This window comes from Clytia hemisphaerica, unplaced genomic scaffold, assembly GCF_902728285.1.
Source record: "Clytia hemisphaerica strain Z4C2 unplaced genomic scaffold, Clytia hemisphaerica genome assembly, whole genome shotgun sequence".
Classification (NCBI taxonomy): domain Eukaryota; kingdom Metazoa; phylum Cnidaria; class Hydrozoa; order Leptothecata; family Clytiidae; genus Clytia; species Clytia hemisphaerica.
The window spans coordinates 32,168-53,841 of NW_027103358.1; the positions used below are offsets into that span (position 1 = coordinate 32,168).

The 21,674-nt window shown below is 36.8% G+C and overlaps 1 long non-coding RNA gene across 7 annotated transcripts in view; it reads left to right on the top strand.

Annotated features, from left to right (window-relative positions):
• The window catches only part of LOC136821117 (uncharacterized), a 50,651-nt gene that overhangs the window by 10,670 nt on the left and 18,307 nt on the right, over positions 1-21,674 (top strand). For 6 of the 7 annotated variants that reach the window (XR_010848691.1, XR_010848686.1, XR_010848688.1 and 3 more), the window contains exons 4-5: positions 14,695-14,829; positions 17,052-17,246. This is a non-coding gene — a long non-coding RNA (uncharacterized lncRNA). Of the gene's footprint in view, positions 1-423; positions 457-14,694; positions 14,830-17,051; positions 17,247-21,674 lie in introns of all 7 variants that reach the window. The other variant, XR_010848690.1, reaches the window with a different exon arrangement.

Sequence of the window (21,674 nt, forward strand, 5' to 3'; positions counted from 1 at the left end):
CCTGCGAAGGTTCTCGGGTTTTCTTTGATGGCCGACACTCTGAAATTTCAGAGTACTTTTCACGATTCAATCGCGGCATTCGCATAAAATATATCGATTTGCTCGGGTCGTCTTTGGATGTGTGGGCTAAACAAAACCGATTCTACTACGACCGTGGCTTTCTTGCTCCGAACCAAATCCAAGATGGCGCCTGAAATTTACGTTTTGGCTGTTGGTCAATGTTTTGAATTTTTTATGGATTTTGAGACTTATAAAGGAAAGTTCAATGTTTCAAATGTTGTTTATTTATTTTAGTGTAGCTCTGAAATACACCCACAGAAGTGGCTGCTCATACTTATTGACCTAAAAGCTTTGAAAGACTGTTTTGAAAGTTGTATTTTGTACAACTGTTTTTGCTTGGATGTTTTCTTATTTTTGTTCAAGATGAAGGCTCAAACACCAACCAAATTATTACAGGTATGTTCTCTTATGTAATGATTACTTCTCTCTTGCTATCTGCTTGATTATTAGGAGGAATGAAGCATTTTATCAGAACAATTATAACTTAACGTGTGCGAAATGTCTGTCAGGCATTCAACCGACAAAAAATTTGATTCAAACACTAAGAGGTTGACTAGTTTAGGCTCTCTTTGTATTGTTGGATATTTGGATACTCTTTTTGGATAAAATATTTTGGTGAAATTTTATGTTTGTTGAGCTTTTTTAAGCGGTTTCGATGATCATTTTTTTGGGTTGATACTTTTTGCAATCAGACTTCAAAAAACTTTCATGAGAACTTTTTAATAGATTTGGAAGATAAACAAATACCAACTCTAAGTTCTGGAAATTATTGTTTGGCTTGAAAAGGTCTCAAAACTCCAAATTAAATTATATTATTTATGATTTTGTAGCCATATATGTTCAGGTGCTCAAAGGGCATTCCAACAGGAAAAAAGTTAGTATTTTTGACAGGTGAAGATTTAGATTGTTCCATGTACAATTGCCTGTTATCATCTGAAAAAATTCTTGGAAAATATTCAATTTTTCAAAAGATACAGAGGATTTTGCTACTTATTTCTTACAAAAAATTGTTTCCTATAAAATGATAAATAAATCTTGAAAACTGCGGGCCAATCGGATACCGGTATCTGGTCACGTGTCATAGTTTTTCCCAGACCCCGCCGAACGCGGTTTTGTAAAATTCCGCTGGAGAAACTTTTCAGATCATCATATGCCTTAGCAATGGTGATCGGTTATGAGATTAGCCTAAGCTGAGCATTCAAATAGGTAAAATTTTCTTCCATCATCATCACCATCATCATAAGACGGCAAAAAAAATCCGATTTTCCGATTTCACTTTGATTTCTAAACTAACCGATCGGGTTAACTTTTTGGGTACTTTTAGCGTGCGTTGTTTTTACAGATCTTAATGTAGTTTCAAGATGGCGGCTCAAGCGATAGTCAGATGTGATAAGTCAGTGTTGTACCAAAGTATTTCCAGTGTAAATCTGTTGCAAGCTTCAATTTCTGTCATTTATTTTTTTAACTCGGCAAATCAAACACATGATTTTCATCAAGGGGATTATTTTTCTACATCCTTTGAAGGTTTAAAGCCGTTTGCTCAAGTTTTTGTTTATGTTGCTTAATTTATTGCTGCTTTTTAATAGTTTTTGCAATAAAAACATATTTTTCTTGTTTGCCTCTAGGGGAATTGATGGTGTTATAATGTTATTGGGATTTGATAAAGTTTACAAAAGTACAGCTACTGTATAAATTTGATATAAAGACTGGATGCAATCGTGCTTTTTGGACTTGGACGTGTTTGTGATAAAGGCGAATCGCAAAAAAACTGTTTGGTTCCGGTCATTTCTACTTTAAAAAGTGGGAGTCGTTCGGCCGGTCAGTCGAAAATATTTTTCTGTTAAGAAGCAGCTATACATCTTGTTGAAAGGGAATTCGTGTGGACTGATCCGAATTTTAAAATTGAGAAACCGCGGATAAACTGGTGTTTTCGGTTTACTCTCCATTAGCATGCGGCTCTGTACTTCGATTTGAAAACACAGAGCGTGCAGAGGTCGACAGTGGAAATCCAGCAAAGCAGCAGAAAAGCTTTCCGACTCTCCAGCTCTACCTGCTGACCGTTAATCAGATGACGGGAATCAAATGATGACATCACATCTCCTATTATTGGACTTGTAAAATTATGACAAATGGTCTTTGGAATTTGATCATTTATATTAATATTAATTGTTTAATATATACAGTTCTTGTTGAAATTGATCAAACTATTTTTCACGCAGTTCCGGACGCAGATTGTGTTTTTCTAACCTTTTCTAACCTTGGCGCACATTTTGACTGAATGATGGAATGGAATGAATGGCGATAACAGTTTATAGATATCTCTTATCAGACTTGCCGAAAGCGGGCTGCCGTCAAGTTACACAACATGCACACTCTCGTCACAACTTGCACAACCATAACAAACAGATCAATCTGGTCTTCATTTAACATTGTTTTAAATTTTAAAAAACCCTGCCAGTTCTTGGCACAGAAGAGAGGATTCCCAGTTGAAATTAATTGTTACACCGCTGCCCTGTTGAATTTATTTATTATGGTTGTTTGGTTTATTCCGCTAAGGCGGTAAATCAATCGCCCAAATTCATAGACCAATCAAAAGCGAGTTTAAAGCAAAACGGGGGAAAAATGAGCTTCCCCGCATAGTTATGAATTTTAAGTTTTGCTTTCCATTATCATTTGCGACCAGCAAAGTCTTCAAGGGGGTTCAAGATGGTTGTGTGCATGTTGTGTAACTTGACGGTTACTAAACTACAAAATTTATTTACCCAGACTGGAGGGGCCATCCATTGGTACGTACACAGTGAAGGGGGGGAGGGGGTTCAGCAAAAGCGTACATCTATTGTTTAAACAAAGTCATTTCTATTGTTCTCTGCGTACAAGGGGGAGGGGGTGTCAAATATTTGGAAAATCTTTGCGTACGTACTATATGGACAATGCTAAAGAGAAGTATACTTTGAGCTTCTCGTGGGAGGGGGGATTTGGAGGAGCTCTCAGGCTTGTTTTACTTTAATTTTAAATCAAGTAATCAAATGTTTCACATTTTGTACATTATTCAACATATTCAGTCTACTCTATTTCAGTGCATCTCTTACATCTGTTAACCCACTTACTAAAGCTATCTAGCTAAGCTCTATTGGCTGACCTTCCAGCCTCGGCTGGTTTATTTTGATTATCTTGGCTGATTTTCACAACCCCTTGTTTACTTTGCATGATAAGATGGAATCACGAGACTGGAATCCATACAAAACAGAACTGAAGTAATTTGGAAAAGAGATTATCTAAGTTAGGAAGAGATGGCGGCGACAAAACAATAAAAAAAGTCTCGCAAAATTGGAATGGAAGCTACAATCTGATATAGCTTCAAAGCTACAATCATGGTCGAAATATATTAAGAATTGCGGCTATTTTAACGTTTTTCAAGATTTAAAGTTCGGGCGAGAAAATCGATTTTGGGCTATCTCTTTATTTTAATTTAATCGAATATTTCATTTTGGGATGGGTAGGTTGGCAGACTTCCAGGCTATATTTTGAGCCATAGTGGACTATTTTTTACCTTTTGGATCCTCAGATCCAAAAGTATAAAGTCCTAAGTCTAGCGTTAAAACTCCAAGTTAAAACTCTGTCCTTTGAACCTACTTTAGAGCACTTACAAATCGACTCTGGTGTTTCAAATAAACTTCCTGGGGAATTTCCTTTTTTTCTCAAATATTATATTTATTCTCGCAGCAGTGGCCTTTAAAGTCTGTTTCCATCTATCGCGCGAGCGTGTACGATAGGCCAAAATTTCCTTAAATATCACATTAACGTCACAAATTAAATTTCCTCGTACACAAAATGCGTACGCTTTTGTGCTCTTTTCTACGTTGAAAAATTTCAACTTTTTTGAGCGTACAGGAGCAGTGCACATCCCAATCGATAATTTTTCAACCAATCAAATCAAGAAAGAAAAACTGCTGAGTAAACAAAAAATATAAACATACAGATTGCGCTTTCTTGATGGAAATGTAACATTGATCGGCAATGTTACAATCTATGGTGGACTGAAAAACACTTCGAAAAATACTTCACTAATACACGTATTCAAGTAATGTTACATTTGTCACGAATGATGGCATGTGTCTTTCCCTATCTACTTCGTGCTATACAAAGCGTAACAAGCGACGACTTACACATTTCATACTACACTTTCATGACTATTTGAGACATAACCTCACTTTATTATGAATGCGTGTCATACTATCATACTAAACTTACACATCACCCTCTACCATGAAAACATAATACAAAGTGAGTGTTACAATATACCCCTCAGGTAATGGTAATTGCAGTAATTTCGGTAATCACGGTAAGCACGCCCTTACGCCACAACATATCGCCCTTTATAACGCCACACCATAATAAGACAATGTATACAATATACCCCTCAGGTAATGGTAATTGCAGTAATTTCGGTAATCACGGTAATCACGCCCTTACGCCACAACATATCGCCCTTTATAACGCCACACCATAATAAGACAATGTATACAATATACCCCTCAGGTAATGGTAATTGCAGTAATTTCGGTAATCACGGTAATCACGCCCTTACGCCACAACATATCGCCCTTTAATAGCGCCACACCATAATAAGACAATATATACAATATACCCCTCAGGTAATGGTAATTGCAGTAATTTCGGTAATCACGGTAATCACGCCCTTACGCCACAACATATCGCCCTTTAAAGCGCCACACCATAATAAGACAATGTATACAATATACCCCTCAGGTAATGGTAATTGCATTAATTTCGGTAATCACGGTAATCACGCCCTTACGCCACAACATATCGCCCTTTATAACGCCACACCATAATAAGACAATGTATACAATATACCCCTCAGGTAATGGTAATTGCAGTAATTTCGGTAATCACGGTAATCACGCCCTTACGCCACAACATATCGCCCTTTATAACGCCACACCATAATAAGACAATGTATACAATATACCCCTCAGGTAATGGTAATTGCAGTAATTTCGGTAATCACGGTAATCACGCCCTTACGCCACAACATATCGCCCTTTAATAGCGCCACACCATAATAAGACAATGTATACAATATACCCCTCAGGTAATGGTAATTGCAGTAATTTCGGTAATCACGGTAATCACGCCCTTACGCCACAACATATCGCCCTTTAATAGCGCCACACCATAATAAGACAATGTATACAATATACCCCTCAGGTAATGTAATTGCAGTAATTTCGGTAATCACGGTAATCACGCCCTTACGCCACAACATATCGCCCTTTATAACGCCACACCATAATAAGACAATGTATACAATATACCCCTCAGGTAATGGTAATTGCAGTAATTTCGGTAATCACGGTAATCACGCCCTTACGCCACAACATATCGCCCTTTATAGCGCCACACCATAATAAGACAATGTATACAATATACCCCTCAGGTAATGGTAATTGCAGTAATTTCGGTAATCACGGTAATCACGCCCTTACGCCACAACATATCGCCCTTTATAACGCCACACCATAATAAGACAATGTATACAATATACCCCTCAGGTAATGGTAATTGCAGTAATTTCGGTAATCACGGTAATCACGCCCTTACGCCACAACATATCGCCCTTTATAACGCCACACCATAATAAGACAATGTATACAATATACCCTCAGGTAATGGTAATTGCAGTAATTTCGGTAATCACGGTAATCACGCCCTTACGCCACAACATATCGCCCTTTAATAGCGCCACACCATAATAAGACAATGTATACAATATACCCCTCAGGTAATGGTAATTGCAGTAATTTCGGTAATCACGGTAATCACGCCCTTACGCCACAACATATCGCCCTTTATAACGCCACACCATAATAAGACAATGTATACAATATACCCCTCAGGTAATGGTAATTGCAGTAATTTCGGTAATCACGGTAATCACGCCCTTACGCCACAACATATCGCCCTTTATAGCGCCACACCATAATAAGACAATGTATACAATATACCCCTCAGGTAATGGTAATTGCAGTAATTTCGGTAATCACGGTAATCACGCCCTTACGCCACAACATATCGCCCTTTATAACGCCACACTATAATAAGACAGTGTATACAATATACCCCTCAGGTAATGGTAATTGCAGTAATTTCGGTAATCACGGTAATCACGCCCTTACGCCACAACATATCGCCCTTTAAAGCGCCACACCATAATAAGATAATGTATACAATATACCCCTCAGGTAATGGTAATTGCAGTAATTTCGGTAATCACGGTAATCACGCCCTTACGCCACAACATATCGCCCTTTATAACGCCACACCATAATAAGACAATGTATACAATATACCCCTCAGGTAATGGTAATTGCAGTAATTTCGGTAATCACGGTAATCACGCCTTTACGCCACAACATATCGCCCTTTATAGCGCCACACCATAATAAGACAATGTATACAATATACCCCTCAGGTAATGGTAATTGCAGTAATTTCGGTAATCACGGTAATCACGCCCTTACGCCACAACATATCGCCCTTTATAACGCCACACCATAATAAGACAATGTATACAATATACCCCTCAGGTAATGGTAATTGCAGTAATTTCGGTAATCACGGTAATCACGCCCTTACGCCACAACATATCGCCCTTTATAGCACCACACCATAATAAGACAATGTATACAATATACCCCTCAGGCAATGGTAATTGCAGTAATTTCGGTAATCACGGTAATCACGCCCTTACGCCACAACATATCACCCTTTGAAGTGCCACACCATAATAAGACAATGTATACAATATACCCCTCAGGTAATGGTAATTGCAGTAATTTCGGTAATCACGGTAATCACGCCCTTACGCCACAACATATCGCCCTTTATAGCGCCACACCATAATAAGACAATGTATACAATATACCCCTCAGGTAATGGTAATTGCAGTAATTTCGGTAATCACGGTAATCACGCCCTTACGCCACAACATATCGCCCTTTATAACGCCACACTATAATAAGACAATGTATACAATATACCCCTCAGGTAATGGTAATTGCAGTAATTTCGGTAATCACGGTAATCACGCCCTTACGCCACAACATATCGCCCTTTATAACACCACACCATAATAAGACAATGTATACAATATACCCCTCAGGTAATGGTAATTGCAGTAATTTCGGTAATCACGTTAATCACGCCCTTACGCCACAACACATCGCCCTTTATAGTGCCATCCACACCATAATAAGACAATGTATACAATATACCCCTCAGGTAATGGTAATTGCAGTAATTTCGGTAATCACGGTAATCACGCCCTTACGCCACCACATATCGCCCTTTATAACGCCACACCATAATAAGACAATGTATACAATATACCCCTCAGGTAATGGTAATTGCAGTAATTTCGGTAATCACGGTAATCACGCCTTTACGCCACAACATATCGCCCTTTAAAGCACCACACCATAATAAGACAATGTATACAATATACCCCTCAGGTAATGGTAATTGCAGTAATTTCGGTAATTACGGTAATCACGCCCTTACGCCACAACATATCGCCCTTTATAACGCCACACCATAATAAGACAATGTATACAATATACCCCTCAGGTAATGGTAATTGCAGTAATTTCGGTAATTACGGTATATTATAAAGTAGTACTTCATTTCATTTTAGTAAAACACAGAAAAAAATTATAAAACAATCGATTTATTACAAAGAAATAGACGTAGATCTCTGGATTGGAAAAAGTCACTTCAGTACCTAACTCGAGATATTGAGCTTCAAAAAGCGCAAAAACTGGACAAATCAAAATAGCTGTTTCTGGCTGAAAACCACGGTTTTCAAGGGTTAATATCTCGAGTTAGGTACAGAAATCACCTATACTTGCAATATATCTCTAATCTTAATTATTTGAGAGCTTTCCAATAATATACAACATGTCTTCGTTTTCTCGAGCTAAAGTTTTCATTAATTTTTAACCCTATGATTTTTGCCTGAGACTGTCATATTTGTCCGAAAATCACACCAATGTTTCCGAAAAAAAATTGGAAACATTGTAATTTCGATTCCCCTACCCTTTAGCTTTCCAAAAATGTATAACAAGTGCTTCTAACAAAATTCCCCCTACTATCATGGATGTTACCATTCATCAAAGGAACAGCACTCTAGGTACATTTTATCAAATTACAGTCGAACAGGAAAAATACATTAAATATCTGCTAGATTTGAAAAGTACTCCACTGTGTGATAAAAATCGAGATTGCTCTTAAGTAAGTAATTTATAATAATCTATAAGTAATCTATATATCGTAATTTATAAATATTCCCATGAGCAATCTTGGTATTTATTAAAATCGTGATTATTATTTTGATATATATTTAGGCGCTAAAACGGGCGTCGGTCAGGGCGTAGAGAAGGCGTTTTGACATCTGAACCTGAAGAAAACCATTTTTAGACACTTTTTGGCCCAAATTTGAAAAGAAAAAACTAATGAGCCAATCCCGAGAAAAACGTAACAGCCGAACAAATGAACGGACGAACATCAGTTGATTTAAAGGATCTCCGTGGTAGGTCCAAAAAGTAAATCCCAGAACCATTTAATATCGAGCTCACATTTTATGGATTTTCTCCCAGCGTAACCCCCTACTGCTTATTCCACTCCCTTACAATAAGCACAAAAGAGTATAAGAAAACTGATTCTCAAACAGCTGACAATGTCAATGATAAAGGCTGTCAGTGTACAAATGCAATAACAAAGTTGAATGGGATTTTGAAAGAAATTGGAAAACAAAATAAACTTTAAAGTAATTGCTTGTGTAAGCCAAACAGTGTGCATGTTAGGGATAAGAGTTTTTCGTTAGTTTCTTGCAGCTCATTTTTTAAATGATATATAAAACAGACCTTGAATGTATGATCGATACTCAAAATTTCAGCTGACAGATCCTCCATCGAATGTATGAAATCATCCTTGTTGCCCTCAAACCAAGCTTTAAACATGTCCTCCAGTGTATTTTGACATGGTAGCATGTTGATCAAAAGTTCTTGAATGTCACTGAGATAGTCTGTATCCACTGATTCTCCTTTCAACTTACAATCCAAAATGTATCTGTATTTGTTTTCATAAAACAACGCCAAAGTTCTCTCTTTCAAAAGATTTCGAATTTTTTCAAAGGAAAGCCCATTGATTACATATTGTAACTGGGTAAAAAGATAAGATTGTTTAACTGCATATTTTGTTGTTAGGGCTATATCTGAACTATGCCTTGTCATCTGGTTTATAATGCGTTCATCAGTAGATCTAACAAAATGTTTTCCAACAGCACATTTGTAAACCTTCCCAACAAGTAATGCGGGTCCAGTTAAGTCAAAAGATTTTCTTGGTGTGAGAGAGTTATCACGCCCATCCATCCATTGGTTGGTGTCAGTGAGCTCAGACAGGTGTTCTGGACAAAAGAACTGATGTCCTGGGGTGGCTTTCAATGGATCCCATACCAAAATATCAGGAATGAATGGGCAAGGTAACTTGTATTTAAAAATACTATCCAACAAAGTTGAATTTATGACACCACAATAAAACTTGTTCCTCTCTGCAAACTCAATTGCTTTAACGATGGAATTTTTCCAAGCTTCAGGGATTATCATTTTTGCTTCTTTGATTAGAAAATGTACATTAGTCATCAATTAATAAATGTTATTGATTGTATGAGTGGCAATGTTGAGTATTTTTCTTAGAGGGCCATAACCGAGAGAGATTACCGTAACTTGGTCTAATGTCGACACCCCTCCTCTAATTCCAACACCCTTTTTATCAGCTGAAATTTATGGAAAGATTGAAACTGTTTTTCTTTGCTTAGTGATCAGAGAGAAATAATCCTTTTTTAATCAGTGGTTCAAGCTTTCATAATATTCCTGGTTAAAATAGACTAAATTTAGACTTTTTAGAGTAAAACAAGGAGCTTTCCATTTGGTAGCTGAGAATTTTTTCAAAAATTAGTAAACAGGGGGTCCTAATAAGGTTGGGGGTTGGAAAAAAATCAAAAAATTAACAAGCGGGGAGCGGGGGTTTGTTTGATACTGAGTGAATGTGAGTGAACCCTTGTTGACAGACTATCAAAACTTTGTAAACCTAGGCAGACACACATAATTAACTTAAAGCCTCTTTTTTTACAAACCAGAAGCAGCCACCGATGAAAAATTTAAAAATATATACCAGTTCTTATTTGTTAGCTGCGCTATAAGGATTTTTTGATTTTTAGAACAGTTACCCCAATTTCCAGGGTACCAACTTTCTACTCAGGACAGATCAAATAATTATTAATCGTTACTATAGAACAGATTGTGTTTATCCAGCCAAGCCAAGCAAAGCTAAAGCCAATAGACCTTTCTAAAAATCACCACCCGCCTGACCCTGTTGAATAACGTGTTGAATAATTATGTAGTCCAGCAGAAAAACAAAGATAAAACCATGCATAAATATTACAATATGCATGTTAACGATGCGGAACTTATTACATTAGAACAGATATAGACGTAGACAAATTACCTGTTTATTTTCAGCAGGAACATGCCTTTAGAACAGATATTTTGAAGAAACCCCTCGGTGGCTGCTTTCGACAAACTCAAAAAACTTAAAACTTTCAAAACTACTTGCACATTTTATAAAGGCTCCTTTCCAGCGACCATTTTGTTTTATTAATTTCGCTTAGCGAAAGTATTACAATAGCCTTTCGCGGCGGCGGTGTCATCGGAAAAAAAATTAGAAAACGAAAGTGCTTGATACGGTGGACGAACTCACTAAATTTAATTTACAAATTACACGCTCGTATAACCACGGACGATTTTCGTGGGTTTTCTTTGGATTACGTCATATATCTTTCTGTCTTTAGCTCCACAGTTTTGATTTTTTCTTTATTCTCTTATAAGCATATACTTTATAAGAATCAAATCAATAACTCTTGATAGACGGTAATATACCTTTCGGTAATTTAGTTCTTACAAAGTAAACAAAGTATGGCGCACAATATGACCATATTTATTTTTCTTACAAGCATATACTTTATAAGAATCAAATCAATAACTCTTGATAGACGGTGATATACCTTTCGGTAATTAGTTCTTACAAAGTAAACAAAGTATGGCGCGCAATATGAGCATATTTATTTTTCTTATAAGCATATACTTTATAAGAATCAAATCAATAACTCTTGATAGACGGTGATATACCTTTCGGTAATTAGTTCTTACAAAGTAAACAAGGGATGGCGCACAATATGAGCATATTTATTTTTCTTATAAGCATATACTTTATAAGAATCAAATCAATAACTCTTGATAGACGGTGATATAGTTTTCGGTAATTAGTTGTTCCAAAGTAAACAAGGAACGGAGGCACAATATGAGCTCATTTATTTTTCTTATAAGCATTTACTTTATAAGAATCAAATCAATATTTCTTGATAGACGGTAATACACCTTTCGGTAATTAGTTCTTACCAAGTAAACAAGGGATGGCGCACAATATGAGCTGACTTATTTTTCTTATAAGCATATACTTTATAAGAATCAAATCAATAACTCTTGATAGACGGTAATATACCTTCGGTAATTAGTTCTTACAAAGTAAACAAGGGATGGCGCACAATATGAGCTTACTTATTTTTCTTATAAGCATTTACTTTATAAGAATCAAATCAATAACTCTCGATAGACGGTGATATACCTTTCGGTAATTAGTTTTTACAAAGTAATCGAGGGACGGCGCACATTCATTATGAGCATATTTATTATTCTTATAAGCATTTACTTTATAGGAATCAAATCAATAACTCTTGATAGACGGTAATATACCTTTCGGTAATTAGCTCTTACAAAATAAACAAGAGATGGCGCACAATATGAGCATATTCATTTTTCTTATATAAGCATTTGCTTTATAAGAATCCAATAAATAATTTTTGATAGACGGTGATATTACCTTTGTTTATTAGTTCTTAAAAATTAAACAACAGTTGTTCTTAAATTGGTCTCTTTTTTTAGCGATTTTAAGCCTCGTTTTTCTTGTAAAATTGTTTCATCAAGGCTCGATGTAAAGTAGATTTCAAATTGGCTTCAATCTCTACTTCTTGTTTTTCCTATGTAGTTTAAATTCTAGGCGAAATTTTCGACTTTAAGTCGTCTTGTTATCTTTTTTTGCAAGGTCAGCTTTTTACAAAATCCCGCGGAAATTCTGATCAGTCAGTGACTGGTCACCTAATTGGCCAATCAAAATGTCTTATTATGGCGCTATGAAGGGCGATATGTTGTGGCGTAAGGGCGTAATTACCGTGATTACCGAAATTACTGCAATTACCATTGCCTGAGGGGTATATTGTATACATTGTCTTATTATGGTGTGGCGCTACAAAGGGCGATATATTGTGGCGTAAGGGCGTGATTACCGTGATTACCGAAATTACTGCAATTACCATTACCTGAGGGGTATATTGTATACATTGGCTTATTATGGTGTGGCGCTATAAAGGGCGATATATTGTGGCGTAAGGGCGTGATTACCGTGATTACCGAAATTACTGCAATTACCATTACCTGAGGGGTATATTGTATACATTGTCTTATTATGGTGTGGCGCTATAAAGGGCGATATGTTGTGGCGTAAGGGCGTGATTACCGTGATTACCGAAATTACTGCAATTACCATTACCTGAGGGGTATATTGTATACATTGTCTTATTATGGTGTGGCGCTTCAAAGGGCGATATGTTGTGGCGTAAGGGCGTGATTACCGTGATTACCGAAATTACTGCAATTACCATTGCCTGAGGGGTATATTGTATACATTGTCTTATTATGGTGTGGCGTTATAAAGGGCGATATGTTGTGGCGTAAGGGCGTGATTACCGTGATTACCGAAATTACTGCAATTACCATTACCTGAGGGGTATATTGTATACATTGTCTTATTATGGTGTGGCGTTATTAAAGGGCGATATGTTGTGGCGTAAGGGCGTGATTACCGTGATTACCGAAATTACTGCAATGACCATTACCTGAGGGGTATATTGTATACATTGTCTTATTATGGTGTGGCGTTATAAAGGGCGATATGTTGTGGCGTAAGGGCGTGATTACCGTGATTACCGAAATTACTGCAATTACCATTGCCTGAGGGGTATATTGTATATATTGTCTTATTATGGTGTGGCGCTAAAAAGGGCGATATGTTGTGGCGTAAGGGCGTGATTACCGTGATTACCGAAATTACTGCAATTACCATTACCTGAGGGGTATATATTGTATACATTGGCTTATTATGGTGTGGCGCTATAAAGGTCGATATGTTGTGGCGTAAGGGCGTGATTACCGTGACTACCGAAATTACTGCAATTACTATTACCTGAGGGGTATATTGTGTACATTGTCTTATTATGGTGTGGTGCTATAAAGGGCGATATGTTGTGGCGTAAGGGCGTGATTACCGTGATTACCGAAATTACTGCAATTACCATTGCCTGAGGGGTATATTGTATATATTGTCTTATTATGGTGTGGCGCTAAAAAGGGCGATATGTTGTGGCGTAAGGGCGTGATTACCGTGATTACCGAAATTACTGCAATTACCATTACCTGAGGGGTATATATTGTATACATTGGCTTATTATGGTGTGGCGCTATAAAGGTCGATATGTTGTGGCGTAAGGGCGTGATTACCGTGACTACCGAAATTACTGCAATTACTATTACCTGAGGGGTATATTGTGTACATTGTCTTATTATGGTGTGGTGCTATAAAGGGCGATATGTTGTGGCGTAAGGGCGTGATTACCGTGATTACCGAAATTACTGCAATTACCATTACCTGAGGGGTATATTGTAATACTAACTTTGTATTATGTTTTCATGGTAGAGGGTGATGTGTAAGTTTAGTATGATAGTATGACACGCATTCATAATAAAGTGAGGTTATGTTATAAATAGTCATGGAAGTGTAGTATGAAATGTGTAAGTCGTCGCTTGTTACGCTTTGTATAGCACGAAGTAGATAGGGAAAGCCACATGTCATCATTCGTGACAAATGTAACATTACTCGAATATGTGTATTAGTGAAGTATTTTTCGAAGTGTTTTTCAGTCCACCATAGATTGCAGACTTCCCCATTGATCGCACGGAGTGTGCGGCCGAATCTCGCACGATCGATGTAAAAAGGCCTTTAAGCACACTTTTTCCGGTCTATTTTAATATTTTTAGATTTTTTCTTTCAACAAAAGAATCATTTAAAGATTTATTTGTTTACAGTCAGTTTTTTTCAATATCAAAGTGCCATGGTTTTAATACTTAATGGTCACTATTTAGAAAATAGATTGGTTGTTTTAGTTACTCTAAGATAACAGCCAATCATTAACGCGTCTTAAGAAGCGTAATAATGCTGTGATTATTTCCTCTTTTGGTCGTCTTCTAGAAAACCAATCACGTTAGCGCGTTTTTTTGGCAGCACACAGCTAATCATTAATGCGAATCTCGGCCAATCATAATAAGCTAATTTGCAAATATCATTTTTCGTGAGTGCAATTCTAATTTCTTTTTTTTTCATCAGGACGACGTGTGAAAGCACGCGATGATGGAAGTTATGACAGAAGGCTTTTTGGATTCAAGTAAAGGAGTAGATGTAAAGTAGAGAAGCTGTTGTTATCGTTAAAGATTTGCTGCAGAAAGTTTGGTTTTGATCGAGGTACCTTTTATTTTACTCTTTTATCCTGCCTTAAGGTTTAAAATCTCCCCTTCTAAATATAGTTGTAAGCAAAAATTTAGAGGCAAATTTCTGCCTTTGTGGTTTTTTATTCCGGCTGAAAGCGTGGGGTGAATCATTAAAGAATTGACGCACTAGATCGGGAAATATTGTATTGTATTAGAATTAGAATTTATGTCTCATTTATCTTAAAAACTTTATCAGGACGTTGGCATCACACATATCTAAAAGAGAACTCTACTAAAGTCTGTCCAGATATAATTGGCAGTGGAAACAAGAATGCCTGTAACTTTTGATAGTCAAATATAATTATGAAAATTTTTTTTGCTTGTTTTAGAGAATCAAAAGCGCTATATTTGAATGTATTTTTGGTTGAAAAATTCGCGATTTTTAGCGGTTAAATTTGCGATTGTAAAAATTGAGCTTTTTTTCTACTTATGCTATAACGTTCATTTTTACACCAGTGGTAGTTCAACCTTAGGTTAAGAAGTTTGTTAAATTTCAAGGCAAACAAAAGAGTCCTTCGGAAGATATGGGACCCGAAATACCCCTTGGTAGCACTTTTCTATGAAATATAAAATCTCCAACTTATTACTAAAAACGGGGGTTATGTTATCTTTTTTGAACAGTTCAATTAAAAGTTGGAAAATGTTAAGTGTTGGTGCATTGGTGTTATTGGTATCATTGATTATTTCGAAACGAAGTGAAATCATATGCAATATAATTGTTTTTATTGAAAGGATAAGCATGAACTTATATTGCCTTTGTTATTTTTAAGTCATTAAAGAACTTTGCTAATTCCCAAAACACTAAACACAGTTTGGCTATGAGGTCATTAAAGAGATTGTAAAATGTGTTATGATCGAAAAACTGTTTCATCAATCATAACACTACCCCCGTTTTAAGTAATAAGTTGGAGATTTGATATTTCACAGAAAAGTGCTACCAAGGGGTATTTCGGGTCCCATATCTTCCGAAGGACTCTTTTGTTTACCTTGAAATTTAACAAACTTCTTAACCTAAGGTTGAACTACCACTGGTGTAAAAATGAACGTTATAGCATAAGTAGAAAAAAAGCTCAATTTTTACAATCGCAAATTAAACCGCTAAAAATCGCGAATTTTTCAAACAAAAATACATCTAAATATAGCGCTTTTGATTCTCTAAAACAAGCAAAATAAAATTTCATAATTATATTTGACTATAAAAAGTTACAGGCATTCTTGTTTCCACTGCCAATTATATCTGGACAGACTTTAGAAAAGAATTTATTCAGCTAATGACACCTGAAGCGGGCTGTAAACATATTTTCAAATATTGATTTAGAAGGTGATTCGTTGTAACCAATTTTTCGGATTAACAAATTAGTATTTTATAGCCAACTATTGTTAATATTTACAATATATTTGACCACAAACACTTAATTTTCACCGGAACATCTCTATTCGTATTTCTAAGGGAAACACGTTTCACGTCTTTGAAATTTATCTTTGAAGATTAGGTCTCGGATCGTTCATAAACTCTTTCAGTCCTTCATTTTCATGTTTTTGACAAATCCTATTTTGACTCTGATCCTAAAACAAGCTCTAAAATCATATACAGAGTAGTATTCTTGTCTCCCGAATAGACGTCCCCCCTGCTAATTGATAAGAGAAAAAATTCACCCCCGCTCTTATTAAGACCCCCCCCCCACTAATTAAATTTGAATAATATTACCCCCTCTTATTCCACCTCCCCCTGCTTATTAGAATTTGGAAAATTTTCCTACCCCCTGCTTATTCGGAGCCCCCCCCCCCGTCTATTCGGGAGACAAGAGTATATGAGCTATACAGAATTCTATTTTTTATGCGATGTGAAAGTTCTTGTTTTTTAAACAATGTATTGTGGATATAGTATAAGAAAACCCTATGGTATGAACGGTGTTTGGAATGTCAACTTTAACACTCAAAATTGATTTCCAAGATCAACAAATACGCCAAAGTCTCCAAAAGAGTTTTAATTCTACTGTGGTTGTGTTTATGTTCCACAATGAGTTAATTAAGTTGAAGGGGGTTTACCAATTTTTATAAAGTCAAGTCTCCAGTTTCCATGTTTTCTTGTTCCTGCTTATATATTCCTTTTTAGGTCACAGAAAAGGAGTTGGTGAAAGTATTCCTGATCTCTTTGGCAAACGATGTATGATTGATATATCAATTTTATTTCAGGTTGAAAAAGAGTTCTTCAAAGCGAAAAAACTCTGGAAACCTCACTTCGTGCTCACAACTGGACAGCTTGTTCACACAATGTGTGAGATATAAACTGGAGCTTCAAGCTAAAATTCACTTGGCGACTTGATACGAAACCAGCTGGCAAACACCATTGTTTCAACGTCCATCCTGCGTAAAGAGTCAATCCTCAAAGTACAAGTTTTCATTTTATATGGAATGTGTGGTAAAACATTTGTAGATCTTCGCCCCAACAAATTATTCTGTTCTTGCCTCGACGCTTTTCTTCTATAAAACCTTAGAATTGCAACGTACACTTTCAGAGACTTGAAAAGCGTATTTATAGCTTTAGGGTTTCCAATTACTACATATCTCATTATACACCCCTGTCTCACAGCCCCGGTGGAACTTTTTTCCTCAGTGGGGATAAAAACTCCTATTAAAATTCGAATATCCGAATATAAATTCTATTGTTCCAAGATTAAAAAATTCAGTGGGATGGGTTTGGAGTGCAATTTTTAAACATTAAATTTCGAATAGGGATGAAATCAAAGTCAATTTACCAGTGGGCTGAAAATACAGGGTATTTTCCCACTGGGGACAAAATCTTTCCCAAATTTTCCAGAGGGGATGGGGTCCCAGCGGGTCTTTAACACAGGGGTGTCATTATCAACAGGTGTCATTCAATTTCTTTGAAAACTAAACACTGTACAATGAATACAAATGTCTTGATCATGCAAGAAGTATTATCCCTGTTTGTCCTCATAAACTGATTAGTGGAGCACAAGACTAACACCAAATCTAGGTAATATTTCATAGTTTTATCAAGTGTTAAGTTTATTAAAAAACGCTGGTTTATTTTTTCATAAATATCCCTTTGTAAATTTTGCGGCGCATTTTTTGCTAACGAGTCAAGTAATTGATAAAGCGCTTCCACAGCATAAATCTTTGATAAGCAATTCGGCGGGACTCTAGTGTGACTAACTGGAGTGGCACAAACTTGTCTAACAAAATTGCGGGTTATCGAACGGATCAAACCGAAACCTATTGATCGAACTTAATCGAACACTCTCAGTTTTTAAAAAAATATATGAGTTCAATTAACTTTAATCGTTCGATGGAGTTTGATTAAATTGATTGTTTGATTGGTTCGACATGTTCGATTGAATAAGCGGGTCATCAAATCGAATTTTTCTTTTAGCATACTAAGTTTGATTAGATTGATTGTTTGATTGGTTCGACAGGTTCGATTGAATAAGCGGGTCATCAAATCGAATTTTTCTTTTAGCATACTAAGTTCGATTAGATTGATTGTTTGATTGGTTCGACAGGTTCGCTTGAATGAGCGGGTCATCAAATCGGATTTTTCTTTTAGCATACTACAACAGTTTGCTCTAAAGATCCTTCTCAAATTTGACAAAACCAGGCCTGATCAATCGAACTTTTCAAACTGATCGAATTAATCAAACTCCATCAAACAATTTAGTTTTAATTAAAGAAATTATTTGAATACTCAAAATTTTGGAATACTATGCCCAATCCTAGTAGCTCGCCCTGATGATAGCTTTAAAAGGATACAGGAAAAGAGTGTAATATTATTTAACATGGGAAGTAACAGTCGTTTGGGGAGATTTCAAAGACCTATTGTTTCAGTTCAGCATATTGAAAACTCCAGCAATTAGGGCCCAAAATTATCTGTTCCGTATTATGGAAATAAAATCCTGATAATTGAGCTTATACTTATAGGATGTTGCGCTGGAAGATTCGCACCGTTATTATGTGCTAATTTATTCATAGGTAATATCTGAAGTCTGGAGTAATTAATTTCTTGAAAGTTACTTGAAATTGATTTTTCTCAGTATCGAGACCACCAATCATGTTGAGGTACCAGTGTTGTTGTAAGGGTGCCATGAATGACACTGTGTTTGATTTTTCCTAATTTCTTGTACGGAAATGCATAGTCAGGCACAGTTAGCAATACCAAAAATATCGCCAAATCTGACTAAGAAGAATTTTTCAAGACATACATGACAGAAATATGTTAAAAATCACGGATTTCGCACATTTTTAATTATGTTTTTAATTATATCTCTTTGTTTATTCAGACAAATACATTATTCATAGCAATGCTCAAGATTAAGCATGGTTTGGGTGGTCAAGCTGAGTGATGGACACGTACTGGATGTATGCTCGTCCGGCGCCTCATTGGATAGCCTCTCCTCAGAAGTCAACCCTCTCCCTCCGCGCGGTGTCCACCTGGTTAACGCAAATCGAGGGCTCTGGCGATAGGTCGAGTATTCGGCGTCCTGTATAAATAACTAAAAGTTTACTTGCTGGCTTCGGTTTTACTGTGAGGTTTGACTGAAGTGAGGGTCTGCTGATTTAGGATCGGGGTGGTTTATTGACAAGTGGTTAACACTTTGTGGTTTCATTGTTCTCTTGATCCGATATATTTCCGATCTTCGCGCAGACTCGATCTTCCAACGCTTGCATATAGACGAGAGCGGAACGACATGATTGAAATATACAAACATTTCAATGTCTACGATAGATCTTCACTACACAAAACCTTTCAGCACCAGATGCGTGTCACAAGGAACCATGAACACGACTTCAACTCGTTGAGCGAATCCCAAAAGATGGTGTGAGAGGTGCACAGTTCAATTCATTTTATTATCGAACAATCAATCCTTGGAATAATCTACCAGCCGACGTCGGCAAATCCGAAACCGTGTTCCAATTCAGGGTTAACCTGGACGAAGCATGGAAAGAAAGACCGCAAATACTCCAGCAACCAAACGGGATAGAAGAGAACTTTGGAATTCCTGCGAAGGGGAACTCATTAACATACATACATAAATCATCCACTTGAAAGTGATGACATGACCATGTCTTTCCATCTGACCCTGTTGTGTGCCAAACGAAACATCTCACCTTTGTCAAGTCCAGTCTCTTGTTCTAAGACTTTGAGTAGTGTCTTGTGTGGACTACCTCTCTTCTTTGTTAAGAATGTTGGCTGCCAAAGGAGAAGTTTAGATGCCGGCTCATTTCCTCTGATGACGTGACCTGCTAACTGCAATCTTCTTTTCTGGATAAGACTGCTCAATTGGTGCAGCTTGCCGTACAACACTTTTTTAGTAATGTGGACATTAGGCTGGATGTTTTTTACTTTTCACGCTCCGTCTAATTTCTTTGTCAGAGTAGACGTTAGTAACCATGACAGGAGTGAAATCTCTATGTCATGGTTAATGTTTGTGTAAGCTCCAAGGTATTTGAAATCGTCAACCTTTTCCAGGGCGATACCATTAACAGATTGGATGCCATCGTTTGTTGTAGGGTTGATGTGCATATATTTGGTTTTCTTAGCTTTGAGAAAGAGACCGATAGATTGAGTTGATATATCTAGCTTGTGTAGGAGGTTTTCAGCTTCGACTACTGTTTCATTTAGAAGAGATATATCGTCTGCAAAGTCAAGATCTGCTAGTTTCTCGGTATGATGTCGTCTACTTCTGCGTTTTTCAATAGTGAATCCATTCTCAGAAGTAATGGCTGTCCTCAGAGCATAATCGAGCACAATAATAAAGAGGTAAGGTGCTAATGGAATGAAGCGCACCCGTTACGACATCAAAGAATTCGGTTTCTCCTTCTGGTTTTGAAAATTGACTCTCTGTTAACACTATCAAACGCCTTTTTAAAGTCGATGAATGTTAATACAGCTTCAACTTTATGGTTGTCAACTTCTTCTACAAGACGCCGAAGGGCAAGAACTTGTGATGATGTCGATCGGGACGGACGAAAACCATTTGATTGAAACGAAGCTTTTGATCAATCTCAGGGCGAATTCTGTTTAATATTAGTCTGTTGTAAAGTTTGGCAGCAACTTGAGTTAGACTAAAACTTTTATTAAATCACCCTTTTTGGGCACAGGTACAATACAGTATAGGCCCCATTCATCTGGGCGCTCACCGTTTAAGGTTGCATTGCAGAAGTGTAGAAGAACAGTACTGAGAGAATTAAGTTTATAGAATTCATTAAAGAAATAAATAAAATAAATAGATATTATCGGGTGGTTAGGTGATCATGTATTACACTGTATCTTCCGGTGAGTTGGTATCTCTGTAAAAGATACTCAGTCCCTGCAACTATGAGTAGGTTGACGACAGGAAAGACATCCGGTCATAAAACTCAAGGTGTTTTCCGTGCCAATAAGTGAATGACTAAACATAGTTAGTCGCGAACTGTTGCGTATTCTGTGACGAGTAGCTTTATCTAGTGTGCCGGGCAGCTCTAGATAGGCTTTATCGACCTGTGCATATTACACATGGCCCTGGCAGCCAATTATGAAAACTAAAATATGGTTCTTTGAATGTTGGAACCATGAGAGGTAAATCTGGAGAAGTTGTAGAGACAGTTTCCCGTCGCGAAATTTCAATCTGTGCGATTTAAGAATCTCGCTGGAAAAGTCATTTAGCCAGAGAAATCAGTGGTAAAAACAGCCAATATAGATTCTTCTGGTGTGGTGGTGTTACTGGTTATGAGCATGGTGCTGGTATCCTTCTTGATGAAGTTTTATCAGTTGAACGTATAAACAGTAGGATTATGTATATCCGTATCATGATAGAT